This window comes from Mus musculus, chromosome X (genome assembly GCF_000001635.26).
Source record: "Mus musculus strain C57BL/6J chromosome X, GRCm38.p6 C57BL/6J".
NCBI lineage: Eukaryota > Metazoa > Chordata > Mammalia > Rodentia > Muridae > Mus > Mus musculus.
Genome location: NC_000086.7, coordinates 99,336,056 through 99,353,290, shown reverse-complemented (window position 1 = coordinate 99,353,290; position 17,235 = coordinate 99,336,056).

The window sequence follows — 17,235 nt, the reverse complement described above, 5'->3', positions numbered from 1 at the left end:
GGGTTTAAATCTTGCCTCTTCTTTTTGCAAACCTCATGACTTCTCAGTGCCTCAGTTTCTCCATCTGTACAATAGCAATATGGGTTTCTCAGGTCTTCTGCACACATCATACAGACCTCAAAATGATTTAGCACACTGCCACACACACTGCTGCTGAATGCCATCAGTCTGGGATTTGGGCACAGTAGTGTAGGGGTGGCCAATTCTGTGTGGTCTCAGCCTTTCCCCTCCGGGAACTGAGTGAAGGAGACAAAAGTCACAGAAATCAACAGCGAGTCTCCGGACTGTGTTAGGAGGGGAAGAAAAACAAAACAAGACAGACAACTCTGAATGGCTAATCTAACTTAGGTGGGATGACAGCGCAGGGCATACTCTAAGGCGGCACGGCTCAGCTGTGACCTAAGGAACAAGGAGCTGCCAAGCAGACAGAATTAAGAAAGAACACTCCAGGATACGAGCACAGAAAATACAAAGATCCTGAGGTGGGTAGGCATACGGAGTCCCTTGGACAGCTTAGTCCAGAGCTTAGAGCAGAGCAGAGGTGGGGATGTAGGGAAAATCCACAGGCACGATAAAAGCCAGCCCATGAGGTTCCTTTTCTCTTAGTAGCACAGGAAGCCAATGGAGAGTCTGAAGCATGAATGCGCCATGACCCAATTCACATATTTCACAAGAGGGTCCATTGTGAGGAACGGTGCAAAAGCAAAGGTCCCTGTGAGTATCCTGTTGTTAAGGTCTCAGCACAGGATGCAGATCAAAGGGTCAGCAACAGGAGTGCAGTGTGGGCTTCATACTGCACTCCATATCCCATCTGCCAACAAATCTCTCACCTCTGTCTTCAGACCTCGTCCCCACACTAGTCCTTCTGGCCACAGCCCATCTGTGATACCTGAGGGATCCAAGCTCAAAGGGTCCCTCCCATTGGTTCCCATGCCTCTTTGGCCCCCTATGATCAGGTCTGTCTGCTACTTTTGCCCTCATATCTCATTCTTTTTGCCCTCATATCTCATTCTCTGTGCCACTGCCCAGGCACAACCTCTGCACTTCCTCCAAGGTTGTCACCATGCAAACAACTAGACATTTTTTTTTTAACAGCGACTGTTTTCTGCCTTGAGCAGTCTCTCAGTGAGCTGCATGGGCCAGTTCTGCCTGTCCTTCCAGAGCTAATTCAAGTGTCACCATCTCAATGTGACCTTAAATGGAGAGCCTCCCCTGAGCCTCTTTCTTCCTGCTTCCCTCTGCTCCCTCACAGCACTTAGCAGCAGCCATCCTAGGTCTTTTTTTGCTGCTGCCTCCATTCACTGCAGTGTGAGATTCACAGGAGAGGGTCTATTTGCTTTCTGATGTTTTTGAAGCACCTTCAGCCGCGTTTCCATATAGTAGGTTTGTTGGAAAAAAAGACACAATCTTGGGAAATAAAAGGGAAGAGAAAGTCCTCCCAGTGTTGGGAAAATGGATACAATTCTTTGACAAATTTGGCCTGTTTAAAGCAGACCCATGACACCAGCTGCCATGGAAAGTGGGTGACAAGTTGATATTTGCTGAGCAAGATGTTAAAAGAAGTGATAAATGAGCTTCCCCCATCCTATGCAAGCTGCACACCATTTCACTATCACGTGTGTATGTGTGTGTGTGGTATGTATACAGAGTATAGTTTACATAGTGTGTATAGTATGTGTATGTGTGATGTGTGTATATACACAAAGTATAGATATATATGAATATATATATGTATATATATATGTCTGTCTTCAGAAAATGGTATATATAGAGTATGTATCATTTGTATATATGTGCGGTGTGTATGTGTAATTATGGTGTGTGAGTGTGTGTGTGTGTGTGTGTGTGTGTGTGTGTGTGTGTGTGTGTGTGTATAACTGCTTTAGACTTGCCAGCTTTGCCAAGCATTACTCTGGTATTTGTCACTGCCTGCTCTCCCAGTGTGTGCATGGGTGCATGTGTGTCTAACTGGCACTTGGCTCTCCTAGTCCTGCAAGCAGCTCCAGTGGGCATTTGAGGTGGGTGGATGATTGGATGTACCAATTGCATGTACAATGAGAAGGTTCGAGCCCTGATACATGGAGCAACACCTTCACCACAGAGACAGTGCTGGGTCTGAACCCCAGCACCACCCTCTCAGTGAGTTGATCTGGGGAGCTTTCTGTGCTCTAGCCTGGTCAATTTGGGGACACTGGGATAGAATCCTACTCTTGGGGTTTGTATGTATGTGGGAATGAACCTATCCTACAGACTAGGAAGCTCTAGGTAGAGATGGCAGAGTTTTTCAGTGCTTGGTAGTCAAATGGGGCTGACCAGCCATGTTGTTTCAGTTGAGAACAAGTCAGTTGATCCATACTTACCCAGAGGGAGGTGGGTACCAGGCTGACTCTGGGGCTCAGTTAAAGGCCTTGGGGACATGGTGTTACCCTGCATTTGTTGGGTGTCCCTTTGGGCCTTCCGTGGGTGTATTTCCATAGGTTTAACTGAGGAAGGAAGACCCAACCCTGAGTACATGTCCTTAGCTCAGCCATCTTCACTATAGTTCTGTGAGCTGTGAACTATTGCTATCCGCTCATCACTGAGAAAACTAAGGCTTAGCACAGTGGAACGGTTTGTGGTTTGTGCTCATCCTACACCCAGCATTGTTACTCTGGCAAAAGGAGTCAGCCATCCCAGAGGGCAGCTAGTTTGGGGGGTGTCAGAGAGAGGGGAGGGGAAGGCAGAGGGGTGTGGACAGGCAGACTCCTACCACAGGAGCAGTGTCCCAGTAGGAATTCAGACAATGCCGGAAACCCCAAAGTAATTTTCTAACCCTGGGAAAATGACCTATAGCTTAGCTGGCATGCTCAGTGTGGCAGCTGCAGGAGGGGAGTCGTCAGGGCCTCCCTCCTCCCTGCAATCCAAGACACCCTGATTGTCTGACACAACTGGAGTCTCAGGATGGCAGAAAAGCCCTTAGAGAGCTTCCCGACCCTACTGCTCCTTAAAACCTCCTTGTGGATTAATCAGAGCCTATTCCCCACTCTAAGCCTGGGACCTGCTTCCAGAGGTCCTGAGGCTGTGGGTTTGAGGCAGCATCTGCCTTTGGGAGTTTTCCCAGCTCTCTACTTAAGTCTAATGTTGATTCAATGTCTTCTCTTTGTCAGAAGCCTCCACAGAGGCACTTTACAGTTGAAGAGGTAGAGGCTGATCAAAGGCACACAGACTAGTGCTCCTACCGTGCTCCCCACCCCACAGGGCTCAGCTGCATAAGAGGTACCATTACCCGAAGCAAGAGAGGGTCTCCAGGGTTACAAAGCATTCAAGAGATGAGGGCTCTGGTTGAGTAAAAGCTAAAAGCATCCATTACTGTGCTGGGAGGCTGCCTAGCATGCATCCCTCACCCACAGCTTCTCCTGCATCTGGAGTTGTGAGAAGAACCTGTCACAAGAAAGCCTTGGTCTTGGGCCCTTCACCTTCCACAGACACCTTTGGGACCTTTTCCTCTTTGGGACTAAGTGTTATTCATTAACAGAGTGGAATGAGATTCAAATGTCCACCACTCTAAGACCTGTACCAATTCCAATGTATGCTGCTCATAGAGAAGCCAGCATTTGGGAGAGCTGGGCTATAATGATTCTAACTCTGCATTCAACTTTGCAGCTTCCTGCTCTGTAGCATGCACATCATCCTATATGATCTGAGCATCCTTCCTGGCTCTTCCTAGGTCTGAATTCCCCTTCCCCTAAATTATACTGTGAGGGGCTGGAGAGCAGAGGAATATAGTTAACATCACATGCTCATGAAGATACAGATTGGAGTCCAGTGGAGGGAAGACTTTGGGAACAAGTAGCTCTGGTTGGGTGGAGGGAAATCTGCATGCAGGCTTCATCTTTTCATTCTAGACAGCCACCGGTGGCACTATTACAGCAGGTGGCCATCTTTCCCCTGCTTCAGCATCCTTCAGAGTTGCTTTCTCAGCCTTTAGTGCTGTGTGGACAGTTCAAGTTGTCAAGTCAGCAAGCCAGCCTGGGGCAGGAGCAAAGAAGGTGTGGGGCTGCCTAGCTTTGATGGGATACAGGATGAAGCTAGGTTTAGAAGTATAGAGGAGTAGATCTGTGAGTCCCAAGCCAGGGAGGATGCTTCTCTGTTCCATGTTAGATTCAACAGTGATGGTAAGAATAATAGCCACCCTTTCTCCAAGGAGTCTGTGATCTGTGATATGTCTGAGTGACAGTGCCAAATTCCACCAAGAGCCCTGAAAGCCAGAGAGGTTCAGTTTTGATATAACATGTATCACAGATGGAGCTATTGAGGCTCAGACATAAAGGGACCTACCCAAAGTCATACAGCCAGTGCCTAAAGAACTAGATTGGAAACTAGGCAGAGGATTCTTAAGTGTCTGACCTTCTCATCCCACCCAGAGCCTCCAATCCTAAGACTAAGACTGCACTGCTTGTGGTGTGTGTCTGAGATCACAACACTTGGACACAGAAGCAGGAAGAATGCAAGTCTGAGGCCTGCTTGGGCCACAGTGAAAGCCTACTTTAACAGCCACAACAAAAATGAGGAAGTTACCTGACACAAAACAAAGGAATGACTTCAAAAAGATGTACAGGAACCAGGTAATATTTACAGTAAAGATAAAACAGCTCTGCTTAGGGTCAGCTAATGACAGGTAAGGATTTCATACCCTAGTCACAATTTGTGCTACTCCTTTGAGCCTTGTGAAAGCTAGGACCAGGGGTTTCTGCTCTAGCAGACTTTCTCACGAATAATACAATACCACAAACCCCCTATTTCCTAGGCCTTGATAAATTCTTGTATGAGTGTAACTTAGCTGTTCTTTTAAGTATCTGTGGTGAATCTCCATTTGTCAGAAGAATTCACCAACTTGTTTCTAATATGCAATATAGCCTGCTATACCTGGCTGTAGTGAAGATCCCTGTCTCAGAAGAATTCCCTAACTCTTTCATGGTAAACCCACCTATTAGCTAGGCCATTGTGTATCCCCTTGTTTGGGTGAGACTGGCTACTGTCCTAAGTAATCACTCTGCAGACTAGCCCTGAGCTATTCTAGCTCCGTTCTTCGTAATGCCTAATTAGTTTCACCATCTCTACTAGAAGTAAATTCGAATGTTACTGAATAGGTATAACATTCTTACTGAATTCCTACTGAATTCCAAGCTCATTGGCTTCAAGCATTTTCTAGGATGTTGGAACACTGGTGGAGGCTTACCTATGTCAGAATTCAATCTTTAAAGGCACTTATAATAAAATAATACTAAAAGAGAGCACGTGGATCCATACACCAGACTAACGCGGGGATAGGGTATGAGTATATGGGTTATGAGAATGCCAAGGTTCCAGGAGGTTGAGTTTCCTTGAAACTCCCTGCCTCGTGAGTGCTTCCAGGCCTCTCGGCCTGCCAAGCAGACTTTACTGGAGTGTGCGTAGCAGAGACCATTTTGGTCTCACCCCAAAGACCACGCTTTCCAGCTGAAGAATGGTAAACCCTACCCTGGAGACAACTTGGCCTCATCTTTGATGTTTTAGCTCTGGAGAAATTCCTCAACCTCACTGAACTTCAGCTCCCTCATCTCTATAGTGGGAACAAAACAAAATCAACGAACCAAGTAATCAAGCAAATATACGTTGCTATGCCCATGAACAACTAGGAGGAAATCAGTTATGAGAGTAGATGAGCATCTCAGAGAGCAATGTGTGGAACAGAAGGAGATGCATTCAAAAGAACTTAACTTCCCCCATGTACCCCCACCCCACCCCCACCCTGCTGCAGCACTAAGGCTGGAACCCAGGGCTTTGTGCATGCGGAACAAGCAATGAACTGCGCTGCTCCAAGCTATAACACTTGTAGAAAGTAGCTTTGCTTCCCACATCTGTGTGATCTTAGGCAAGTCAATGAATCTCAATTTCTGAGCTAAGAGGCAAGTTGTGCAAATACTCTTGCAATGATATTTTTACAAGGAAACAATGAGATAATGAATGTAAAATTCCATGCATGGTGTCTGGCAGATGGCAGGAAATAAAAAAATATGTTTTCCTGCTCCACCTAACTCTATACAGAGAGATGAAACTATTTGCCCCCAAACATATCTAAGTGCACAAAACTATGTGTTTATAACATTGATATTACACAGATGTGTCCAGAGAGAGAAAGAGAAGGAACATTCTTCAACCATTCTTTTTTTTCCTGAGGCAAACCAGATAACTAGACAATTCTTGACACCCAAACTAGTCAAGAACATTATAAGAAAGGAAAATTTCAGATAATTTTGTCTTGTATACATAGACATAAAACCCAAAGCCAAAATATTAGGAGACAGAATTGGAAAACATGTTGAAGAATAACTCACCATGAACAAGTGAGGCATATTCCAGGATGCCAAGAATGAGAAATCAATACAACAAAAGGGGTTTGTTCTTTGGACAGATCAACAAAATTGGCAACTCTCTAGTAAGACTGAGAGGAAAAAAAGAGAGAAGTTACAAATTACCGATGTCAGAAGTGTAGCAGGGGACATTGATACAGACCCTGTGGATATCTAAGGAAAAATAAAAATAAAAACATCATCTAGAGCAAGTAGTTTACATAGTCTAATAAGTAACAAAGAGATTGAATTTGAAATAAAAGCCTATCCCCAAATGAATCGCTAAACCTCATTGGTTTCACTAGACAGTGTTACTAAGAGTTTAAAGGACAGTTGCCACAAAGTCCCACATAATCTTTTTCAGAAAGTGGAAGTGGGGGAAGAGACTCATTTTATGAGCCCAACATGACACCAACACTGAATGAAACCAATATACAAGCAGAAACCACAGAGCAATGTGAAGAGATGGAAAAAAATCACTAACATTACACATCACAATGAAAAGGAGTTCGTTCCAGGAATGCAAGGCTGGTTTAATACTTAGAAACCAACCCACATGATTCTCCAAATGGGTGGGCTAAGAAAAAAAAGTCACACAGATTCATCAATAGATACAGAAAAAGCATCCAACATTCTTCTTCAAAAGAATCCTAGAAATTCTAATCAATGTAATAGAGAAAACAAAGACTAGAGAAGAATAGACAAGACCCACAGACTGGAGAGGACAAAGCACATTGTTTCTTACATGCAGAGGCACAACTGTATATGCAGAAAATCTCAAGGAATCTGCAAAAAAGGAGTTTCTTAGAACGATTAAGTTCAGCAAAGTCCTGGGATACAAAATCAATATTTAAAAAGCCATCATATTTCTATATAATAGCAATGAGTATGTGAACATCAAAGTTTAAGATGCAACACTGTGTCTATTTTCCACAAACAAAAATATATGAAAGAACCAATATAATAAAACATGCAGAGCTTTTATGCTGAAAAATAAATCACAAAGTACAGATAAAGAATGCAAAGAACTGAGTGAGTGAAAAGACATACTCAGGTGCACATGAGTGAAGAGAGTCAACCAAATACGGAGAATGTCAGTCCTCTCAAAACGATACACAGGCTTAGTGCTGTGATTGCCCAAACTTCAACATGGCTTTTATAGATAAAGGCAAGATATTCTAAAATGTGTATGAAAAGTCAAAGAAATTAGACAAGACAATTTTGAAAAGAACACAGTGGGAGGAATCGCTGCACCTGCTTTTAAGACTTATTACATAGCTACTGTAATTAAGACTGTGGTACTTGGGGGAGGGAGAGCCAGAGGAAGAATAGTGAACCCAGAAAGAAATCCATACACCTGTGCCCCACAGCTTACTGACAAAGGTACACCAGCAGCTTGCTGGAGGAAAGAATTTTAAACAAACGAGGCTGAAGCAGTTGGGCAGTGACTGGCGCAACAGTTAAATCTCAACCCAAACCTCACACAAAATTTAACTGAAAAAGAATCAGAAAATTTAAGTATTAAAAACAAAAACTAGATAATATAGAAGGAAATGTGAGCAAAAAAAAAAAAATCTTCCAAACCTAGGCACTGGTAAAGAATTCTTAGCCATGGTATCAAAAACATTAAGTATGAAAGAGAAGACAATGGATAAATTAGACGCCATCAAATTAAACACTCACTCTGCAAAGAAAACAGATGAAAAGACAAAGTCCAGATTGGAAAAGTATTTGCAAACCATGTATCTGACTAGGACTCATATCTAGAATATATAAAGAGCTCAAGACTCAACAGTAAAACAAGACAAGACAAGAGAAAACAAAACAAACAACCCAATTAGAGACCGGGCAAAAGAACACGAAGGCACATTTCACCAAAGAGGACATACAGATGGCAAATAAGCACATGAAAAGTTAGTCAACATCATTAATGCAAATTAATGCAAATTAAAACCACAATGAGATATCACTGCCTAGCTAGCCAATGACTAAAATTTAAAAATGAGTGACAAGACAAAATGCAGAGGACCCGATGCTTTCGAACTCTTCTGCTGGAGACAGAAATGCCACTCTGGAAAAGGTTGGGTTGTTTCTTATACAATGAAACATGTGAGCACCACATGACCCAGCAACTGCATTCTGAGATACTTATCCCAAGGCATTTAATACTAATTTTCACACACACACACACACACACACACACACACACACACACACACACACAAATTGTACGAGTCTTCAGCAACTTCCTTCCTTTATTAGAGCCCCAAATTGAAAATGATTCAGATGTGACTGAGTAAACAAACTTCGGTACATCCATACCAAAGAAAACTACTCAGCAATAAAAAGGGACAGCTACAATGTAGCCTAGCTTTAAGCAAGGCCCAGGGAAGTTGACTGAATGAAGAAGCTGGTCTCACATGGTTGAATACAACATGGCAGGGTTAGGCCCCATTTTTGAAGAAGTGATAGAAGTGGGGAGCAGATTAGTGGTTCCCAGGGGTTACGGGGTGGCTAGGAGGAGGATTTTTGTGGTGCTGATCTGTTAGTAACTTAATTGTGTCGATGTCAGTATCATTGCTATAACACACACTCTTCTATTTTTTCAGAATGTGATTGAAAGAAACTGGGCAAAAGGCACAGAGAATGTCTCTGCTTAACTTCTTGCAGTTAATTACATATAATTCTCCAATTACAACAGAATAAAACATGATTGAACATATTAGCAATTACATCTTGTCAATATATGAAAAAGGAAAATTTGTCCATCATAACTGTGGTGGTTTGGATAAGAATGCCTCATAGATTTGAATGCTTGTTTAGTGGCACTGTTAGGAGGTGTAGCCTTGTTGTTGTAGGTGTGACCTTGTTGGAGGAAATGGATCCCTGGGGGTGTGAGGTTTCAAATGCTAAAGCCATTCACATTCTCTCTCTCTCTCTATCTCTCTCTCTCTCTCTCTCTCTCTCTCTCTCTCTCTCTCTCTCTCTCTCATGCCTGCTGATCCACATGTAGAACTCTCAGCTCGTTCTCCAGCACCGTAACTGCTTGCGTGCCCCCATGCTTCCTATCATGATGATAATGGACTAAACCTCTGAACCTGTAGCCAGCCCCAGTTAAATGTTTTCCTTTATGAGAGTTGCAGTGGTCATGGTGTCTCTTCGCAGCAAGAGAAAGCCTAACTAGGGCAACGACCAAGTGGATTTTAACCTAGAAATTCAGGGTAGTCAAACAATAAAGAGCATCATTTAGACTGGGGATGTAGTTCAGGGGTAGAACGTTTTGTCTACCATACACAAGGTCCAGAGTTCCATTCCCAACACTGCAAACAATGATATCCATTTAACACACCTTCCTCTCTCCCCACCGTGTGTGTGTGTGTGTGTGTGTGTGTGTGTATGTGTGTGTGTGTGTGTGTGTGTGTGTGTGTGTGTGTGTGTGTGTGTGTGAGAGAGAGAGAGAGAGAGAGAGAGAGAGAGAGAGAGAGAGAGAGAGAGAGAAACAAAACCAAACAGGGAGAATCATATACTCATATAAATTATATAAAATGTATGCAAACATTCTACAAAATTCAAGTCACTCATGATTTTTAAAACTCCCAACAAACAACATAGCTAATGAGGAAAATTTGAAAGCCTCTATATGATGAGACTTTTTATTTCACAATTTTATTTCCTTGTAATCCAAAGAAATAAAGGGTTGAAAAAAGAATAAATAAAATTGCTTTTTATTGGAATTTGATGACTATGTACATAGAAAGTCTAATGGCTCTTGATTTCTGGCAAAAATGATATTGTGTTGGGGACTTTTAAATAATAATGTTGCTGGATTAATTAGACAGCCATGTGAAGGGAAAGTCTTCATGTTGACCCTTATCTTAGATCATACTAATTTACTAATAAAGTACAGAGATAAACGTAAAAGGCAATAGCAAAAGCTTTCAGGAGAAAGTTACAGTTTGATGGGAGAAAGTTCTAGAATGGTTTGGTACAGTGGGATGACTATAGCCAATAAGAAAGCATCCTGTACATTGATCTAGCTAAACAAGAGTATTTGTTTTGCTTCCCCACCAAGTGAAGATAAATGTTTGAGCTAGTGGATACACTAACTACCCTAATTTGAGTATTGTACATATGGACACTGGGCATTATATCACACACATTTGTATGATAATTATATGTTAATTACAAATAAAGTTAAGAGTAATAGAAAGAGGGAAATGTGGAATTAGTACCTTCGGAGGAAACGCAGACTTCATAAACAAAGTAGGAAAAAGTGATCCATTCAAAAAACGAAAACTTGGATGACTGAAAGGGGCTCATGAACCTCTGTCCTTAGCTGGTAAGTATACACAATGTGTGACTTCTAGGGGAGGGAGCATCCGTTTTCCTTAAGGGTCCTGCTGCTGGTAGTGTGTGGCCCTATACTCAGGAGTAAGTGGGCAGTACAACTGCAGTGTATGGCTTCTTTAAAAATGAGGACATGACGTTTGGGGGAGTAAGCAGGTAGTGGTGAATTTGAGAGGACTTGGGTTAAATATGATCAAATACATTGCATGGCATTCTCAGAGAATTAGTAAAATATTAAAAAAAAAAGAAAGAAAAAACAAGAACTTCTGTTCCTCAAAAGGCTGTGTTCAAAGAGGGGTTTTGATGTTTGTTTTTGAGCTGGGCATGGTGACAGATGCTTATCAATGGAGCACTCGGTTGGCAGAGGCAGAAAGATCATGAGTTCAAAACCAGCCTGATGTACACAGTGAGATCCTGTGTCACAAAAGAGGAGGGGAGGGGAGGGGAGGGGAGGGGAGGGGAGGGGAGGGGAGGGGAGGGGAGGGGAGGGGAGAGGAGAGGAGAGGAGAGGAGAGGAGAGGAGAGGAGAGGAGAGGAGAGGAGAGGAGAGGAGAGGAGAGGAGAGGCAAATATTTGTAGTCGATACAGCTGACAAAATGTAATTCAGAATATTCTCAGGGATCCAACAGGAAAATGCCCAAAGGATTTTGACACTTCACAAAAAAGTGAATATTGACATGACCAATAAACAGATGAAAATACTGCTCCACCAAAGTAATCAAAAGAAAAAGGCAGGGCCTGTCATGGTGGCACTTACCGTATAATAATCCCAACACCCAGGAGGCAGAGACAGGCCGATCTTTGAATCCAGCCCGGTCTAAACAGTAAAGTCCAGGCCAGATGGGGATCCATAATGTTAGACCTTCCTTATCCCAAACAAATAACAACAAATAGGAAAACACAAGTCAAAACCATAGTGAGATGCTAACTACAATGTGTACAATTAAAGAATGGAACGAGCATGTGTGCGTGGTGGAGGAGAGCAGCCGGCAGCGCTCAAACATTGCCGGTCACTGGACAATACCCTGAGCCAGCTCGTTGGGAAAAACCTTGCTACAATATCTGTCTCCACAATTCTTCATTCAACCAACTGGGGATGGAAAGTATTTGGTGGTGGTGGTGGTGGTAGTGGTGGTGGTGTGTTGCAGCTGTTCTGAACAGAGTTTTTTGTTTTTTAGTTTTTTTTTTTACTTGTTATCCCCTAAATCATCCAGTATAACTATCATACAGCATTCACATTGCAGCAGGTATTGTATTGATATGTGTGTAAAAGGAAGGATGTGTGAAAAAGGTACTATGCAAACAAATACTAGGCCACTTTACCACGAGAGACTTCATCACCAGAACATTTTGGCATCGGTGGGGTCCTGGAACCAGTCCCTCAAGGATACTGAGAAACAACTATATATGCTTATCCATGGCCCAGCAATTCAGTTCCGTCTAGTGGTCTTATATGTAATAGCCCAAACCCTGAAGTCCCCAAATGGTGGTTGCCTGGTCAACTGTGTGGATGTAGAACTGGAGATGGTGAAACGGGAGAGCAAGCACTCGGGGAAACGGATGGTGGCAGGACTAAGGGCAGCAAGAGCACGGTGGAGGCCAACTGAGGAAGGGACAAGGAGGAGGAGGGGGAGGAGGAGGAGGAGGAGGCAGAGCTCACATGACTCTGAGCTGCATTGCATTTGGGAGGTGACAGGGAAGCCAGATCCTAAGCCAGAGCTCACGAGAAGACTACTCTTTCAGGAACTAGAGATGGAGGTGGGGGTAGGGGGGTGAGGGTGGGGTGGGTGGGAAAGAGTCTATTTAGCTCTGCAGTAAGAGGTGTGGTGGGACCAGGCCAAGAAGATGTCGCTCCTATTTTCTACCCTGACCCATTTACCTTACAGTCACTGCATGGAGAGGTGTTAATGGGCAACTGCCATGGTGAGCAGAGAAGCACCCAGGAAGGCAGGGGGATACTGGTGAGGTATTGGAGCTCAGGAGCCACCAAGGTCAAGGCTGGGTTCTCGAATCTGTAATCCTGGAGTCTACCTCTGCCTTCTGACCCACAGCCTCAGTTCTGGCATCTCTAGACATTTTTGGTTGGTTGGTTTTGTTTGTTCTTGACACAAGGTCTCATGGAGCGCAGGCTGTTTCGAAACTCATAGTACTCCTCCTGCCTTGAAGCCTTCTAAGTGCTGGAATTACAGGCATGTGCTACCACACCTAGCACAAGACTGGGCAGTCCTCCATCTCTGACCTTCCTCCACGCCGCCCCCCCCCCGAAGTTACCACTGCCTAATGGCACCCTCACCCTCCTTCCCTGTCTACACTGCACAGTGGGGACCTTACTTCTTCAAAGAATGAGATCCATCTCCCCTCTTACTCCCTGCAAGGACTGAAAGTGAGATTTCCTAGCATACATTTCAACAGAGGAGTAGAACCTTCCACGTGGAGACTGGGAAACTGGGGCCTTCAGATGAAAAGAATTTATAGCAGAAGCCAGCAAAGGCTGGGCAAGAACTCGGAGCTCCTGATGCCCATGCCTTGATTCCCTTTGCTGCTTTTGAGTAAGAAAAAAAAAAAAAAGGAGAGTCATGGAGAGACCTTGAAGGTTGATGGCAAGAGAGATTTGAGGCATTACTACATGGAAGAGGGTGTGGAGGCATCCCGAAACACAGACAAATCTGGAAAAAAGAGATCCAGACAGGGAAAGAGAGGCAAAAAGACAGGGAGAGACAGCAAGCAGGACTGGGGGTGGGGAGAGACAGAGAAGGAAAGAAAAACAAAGGGAGAGAAAAAAGGGGAAGAAAGAGACAGCAAGCAAATAGTAGGGGCTGGCCCCCTGCTCCTGTAGGGCTTGCAGGAGCCAAGCCCACAGCCCTGTGGAAGGCAGAGATGGGTGGCCTCAGAAATCCTTACCTGCCAAACCCCATCAGCCCTCAGAGGCCCAAACCAGAACTGAGCAGTCGATCTAAACAGAAAACAAACAGAGCAAAATGAAAACACGCTGGCTGTGTCCCCCCTCAACCCCCGCTGCGGCTCTGCGCATTCATTGGCCCCCTGGAGGCCACTGGGAAAGCAAGGCACAGCTTTTGTAACCCTCCTCTCTCTCTGTGCCCCCCCAACCCCCAGCCACCCCCCACTAAGAGCCATAGACTCTGCTCTGTTCAAGATGCCATAGCAGGGGAGGGGGGACGGCTCTTGAGGCCTGAGGGGGGCTGCGAGGGCTAGGGGGTGTTCCCTGTCCTTGGCCTGGCACAAATACATTAAGGCTGGTGGAGTCCTGAGGGTGGGAAGCCTGAGGCAGGCCTCTACCCTGCCCCTCCCCTCAACACACACACACACACACACACACACACACACACACACACACACACACACACACTGGGCCTGAGATTCCTAAACTGCCCAAGGCTGCCCTGGGTGTGGCTGGGGTGAGAGGCAGGCAGCAGGCCTAGGGAGGGGCTTATGGAGTGCGTGTTAATGGGCAGCGTTCCTTTCTTTATCCACTGGGTTCTGGAGCCAAAAACTACGCAGAAGTTCTGTTCACACTGTAAATTTATTGTCGCTGATAGATGATACAGCGAAAACTAATATTTGTCTTGCTCTTTGCAGTGACCAAACCTCCTCCACTCTCCCACAAATCCACTGCACCCTCGGCACCCTACCGTGGGTGCTGAGATGAATTCTTTTACAGAAGAGGATACTGAAGCTTTGAGAGAAAAGTTGGTGTGGGAAGAGGCTGGTCCTGAGGATGCAGACACTGTTGGCCGGCTCTCAATATGTCACCTGGCTCAGACAAGTGCATGTAGTCAATTAAGATGTGTTACCCAGCTTACAGTGATAGAGATTACAAATACAGGTTCTGCGGCCAGACTGCCTAGGTTCAAAGCAGACCATCACCACTGACTGTGTGGCCTTGACACAGTTCATTATTTCCGCTGTGCCCTAGGTTCCTCATCTATATAACGGGGATTCTGATAGTAAATATCTCGTACAGTTTGGCAGGGTTATGTCAGCTATTCTAAGGAAAGCAGCTAGCAGGGCACCTGGCACATGGCAAGTCTCAAATATTAGCTCCTGCTGTCCCCTCTCCCTATTGTGGTTACTCGCTGAGCACTAAGAACCAATGAGCAAAAGCAGCTATGGCGCCTGTCTTTCCTGTTAAAGCTTTGAGGAGCCAGGGGAGGAGAGCATTAGCCACAAAGGAATGCAGCCATGAGGAGAGAGCGCTTCATGCCCCTGAGAGAGGTTCACAGTGCCATGAACACTCAGCACTGAGAAACGGGTCTTCACCCAGAAGACACAGGAAGGAGTCAAATGTCAGGAAAGGGGGGCGGATAGATATCATCTTAGGGCACAGTGTGTGCAAAGGCCTAGCTGTAACAAGGACCAGGGAACTTCACACAAAATATGGGGGGGGGGGCAGGGAAGAAGCAACCACAAGCCAAGAACAAAAAGGAAAAGGAAGAATTTTCAGGACACTGTTGTATGACTAGAAAAAGGCTGTGAACGAAGCCTGGCGGCACATGGCTACAATCGCACCTATGTGGAAGGCTGAGGCAAGAGGGTCACAAATTCAAGACCATCCTGGTCACACGCTGAGTTCAAGGTCAGCAGGGGCAACTAATTGAGACCATATCTCAAAAGAGGATTAAAAGCAAGGCTGGTGGTGTATATACTTCAGTAGTAGAGTATTTGCCTAGCAAGCACACAGACCCTGATTTAAAAAAAAAATCAGGGCTACCTCTAACTTAGGTCTTAGACTCAGAAGTGGGGGGGGGGGGCAGACACATCAGAGAGGGTGGGTAACATCTAGGTTTCGGTCTTGGACTTGCTGCCAGCTGTATTGGACAAGTCACTTCACATTATGGGCTTCACTTTGGAGTTTATTTAGGGTCATCGTGGCCTTTTCTGGTTGGCTGAAGCTCGACCCCAGCCCTTATTCTGTCTTCCCTGTCTCTTATACATCTCCAACATATCGTGATAGAACTTCCAGCTTCTTCTGGAAGGAAGCCTGTTATCTGGGGCCCCAGTTATCTCTCCCTGCTTTTCTTAAACCCATGCATGGATCATCTCCGAGGGTTTCAGGGTCTCATGGCATGGCAGTTATGCAGGCCTGGTCCAGAGAGGACCAGGAACCCCCACAGAGGCTGCTGGCTGCAGCTGGGAGAGGCTGCCCCCGCCAGGATGATGGAGTGGGTGTGACATAAATTTCTCAGGACAGGCAGCAAAAAAACATTTACAGCCCCTCCTTGCCGAGTCTGGTTCCAATCAGGCCCCTGGTCGGCCAGCTCCCTTACACCCGCCACACTGGGCTAGCTCTTCCATAAGCCAGAGACGTGGGGTGCTTTTGTCTTTATTCATTTTTCCCTACTGTTTAAGAAACATATACAAGGATACACACACACACACCCCTCCTTTCTTACTGGGCCTCTGTGTACCCTTGAATGTAGACATAGACACTTCTCTCTATACTCTATACACATGGGTGACCCCAGGGTTTTGTGTACCCACAGACTAACAGATACACTTATATGCCCTTCCTCCAACACAAATGCACCCTTTAGCTTGGCCCTGGGTGGGCTGAGGAACTAGTTGCCAGCTGTGGGCATCTTCCATTTGGATTATTCACCTAAGGACCCTGGAAGTGCCTTTCTTCAGGAACATCTTCAGGCCACTTCTCCCTGGCGCCTCTCCTCAGCCCCTAGCTACCATGGCAACATAAGAAGACATGGGAATGCCTCCCCCACAGCTGTATTAGGCTCTGGCCTGGCTCTGAGTAGGCTCTGAGGGAGGCTGAGGCTGGCTAGGGGTTGCTTCCCAGGGCAGCCTAGACAGGCACTGACGCCCAAATCCCACAGAGCCCAATGACCCAGAGACCTCAGGCAAGCCCTGCTTCAGCTTGGTGTGGCTCTCTTTCTCTTCTATTCCACCCTGTTCCTACCCTTAGCCCAGGCCATCAAATGCCTCCTTGGGCCACCCAAGAAGTATCTGTTTCTCCTGATAGGAACTGAACAATTTTTTCCTTTCATGGGTCTCCCGTACCTACCTTGAATCCTCAAACCATTTGCTCCACTCAGAGGAGCCAGAGGAGCCCTCTTGTTTATTCCAAACTCGCATGTCCAGTTGTTTCTCAGCAGGCCCCAGAAGGCAGGCCCAGCTGCTTTCTGCAGCCAGGGTGTCAAATGCACAGGAAGGCTGGGTGTTGGTAGGGAAGGGGTGGTTACCCACAACACGGCTCGGTAAGTGTCTGATTTTTTTTTTTTTTTGCTCCTTTTGTCTCTTAGAACAATGACACTTAAGGTTCCCTAAGTGGACTTAGGGAACCTTAAGACAAGTTGCTTTCTGTGTGACAAGGTAGCACCTTCCCTCCTAGGACCAGAGGCAGTATTATGCATCGGAAACCTTCACCTGGGAAGCAGCTGGCCTGGGGTGAAATTCACTGTTTGTCACCAGTGTGACCTTTGGCATTTAAATGTAATCTATTGAGGAGTGTCTTCTAAAAGAAGTTGAACCCGCCCAGAGCATGTTC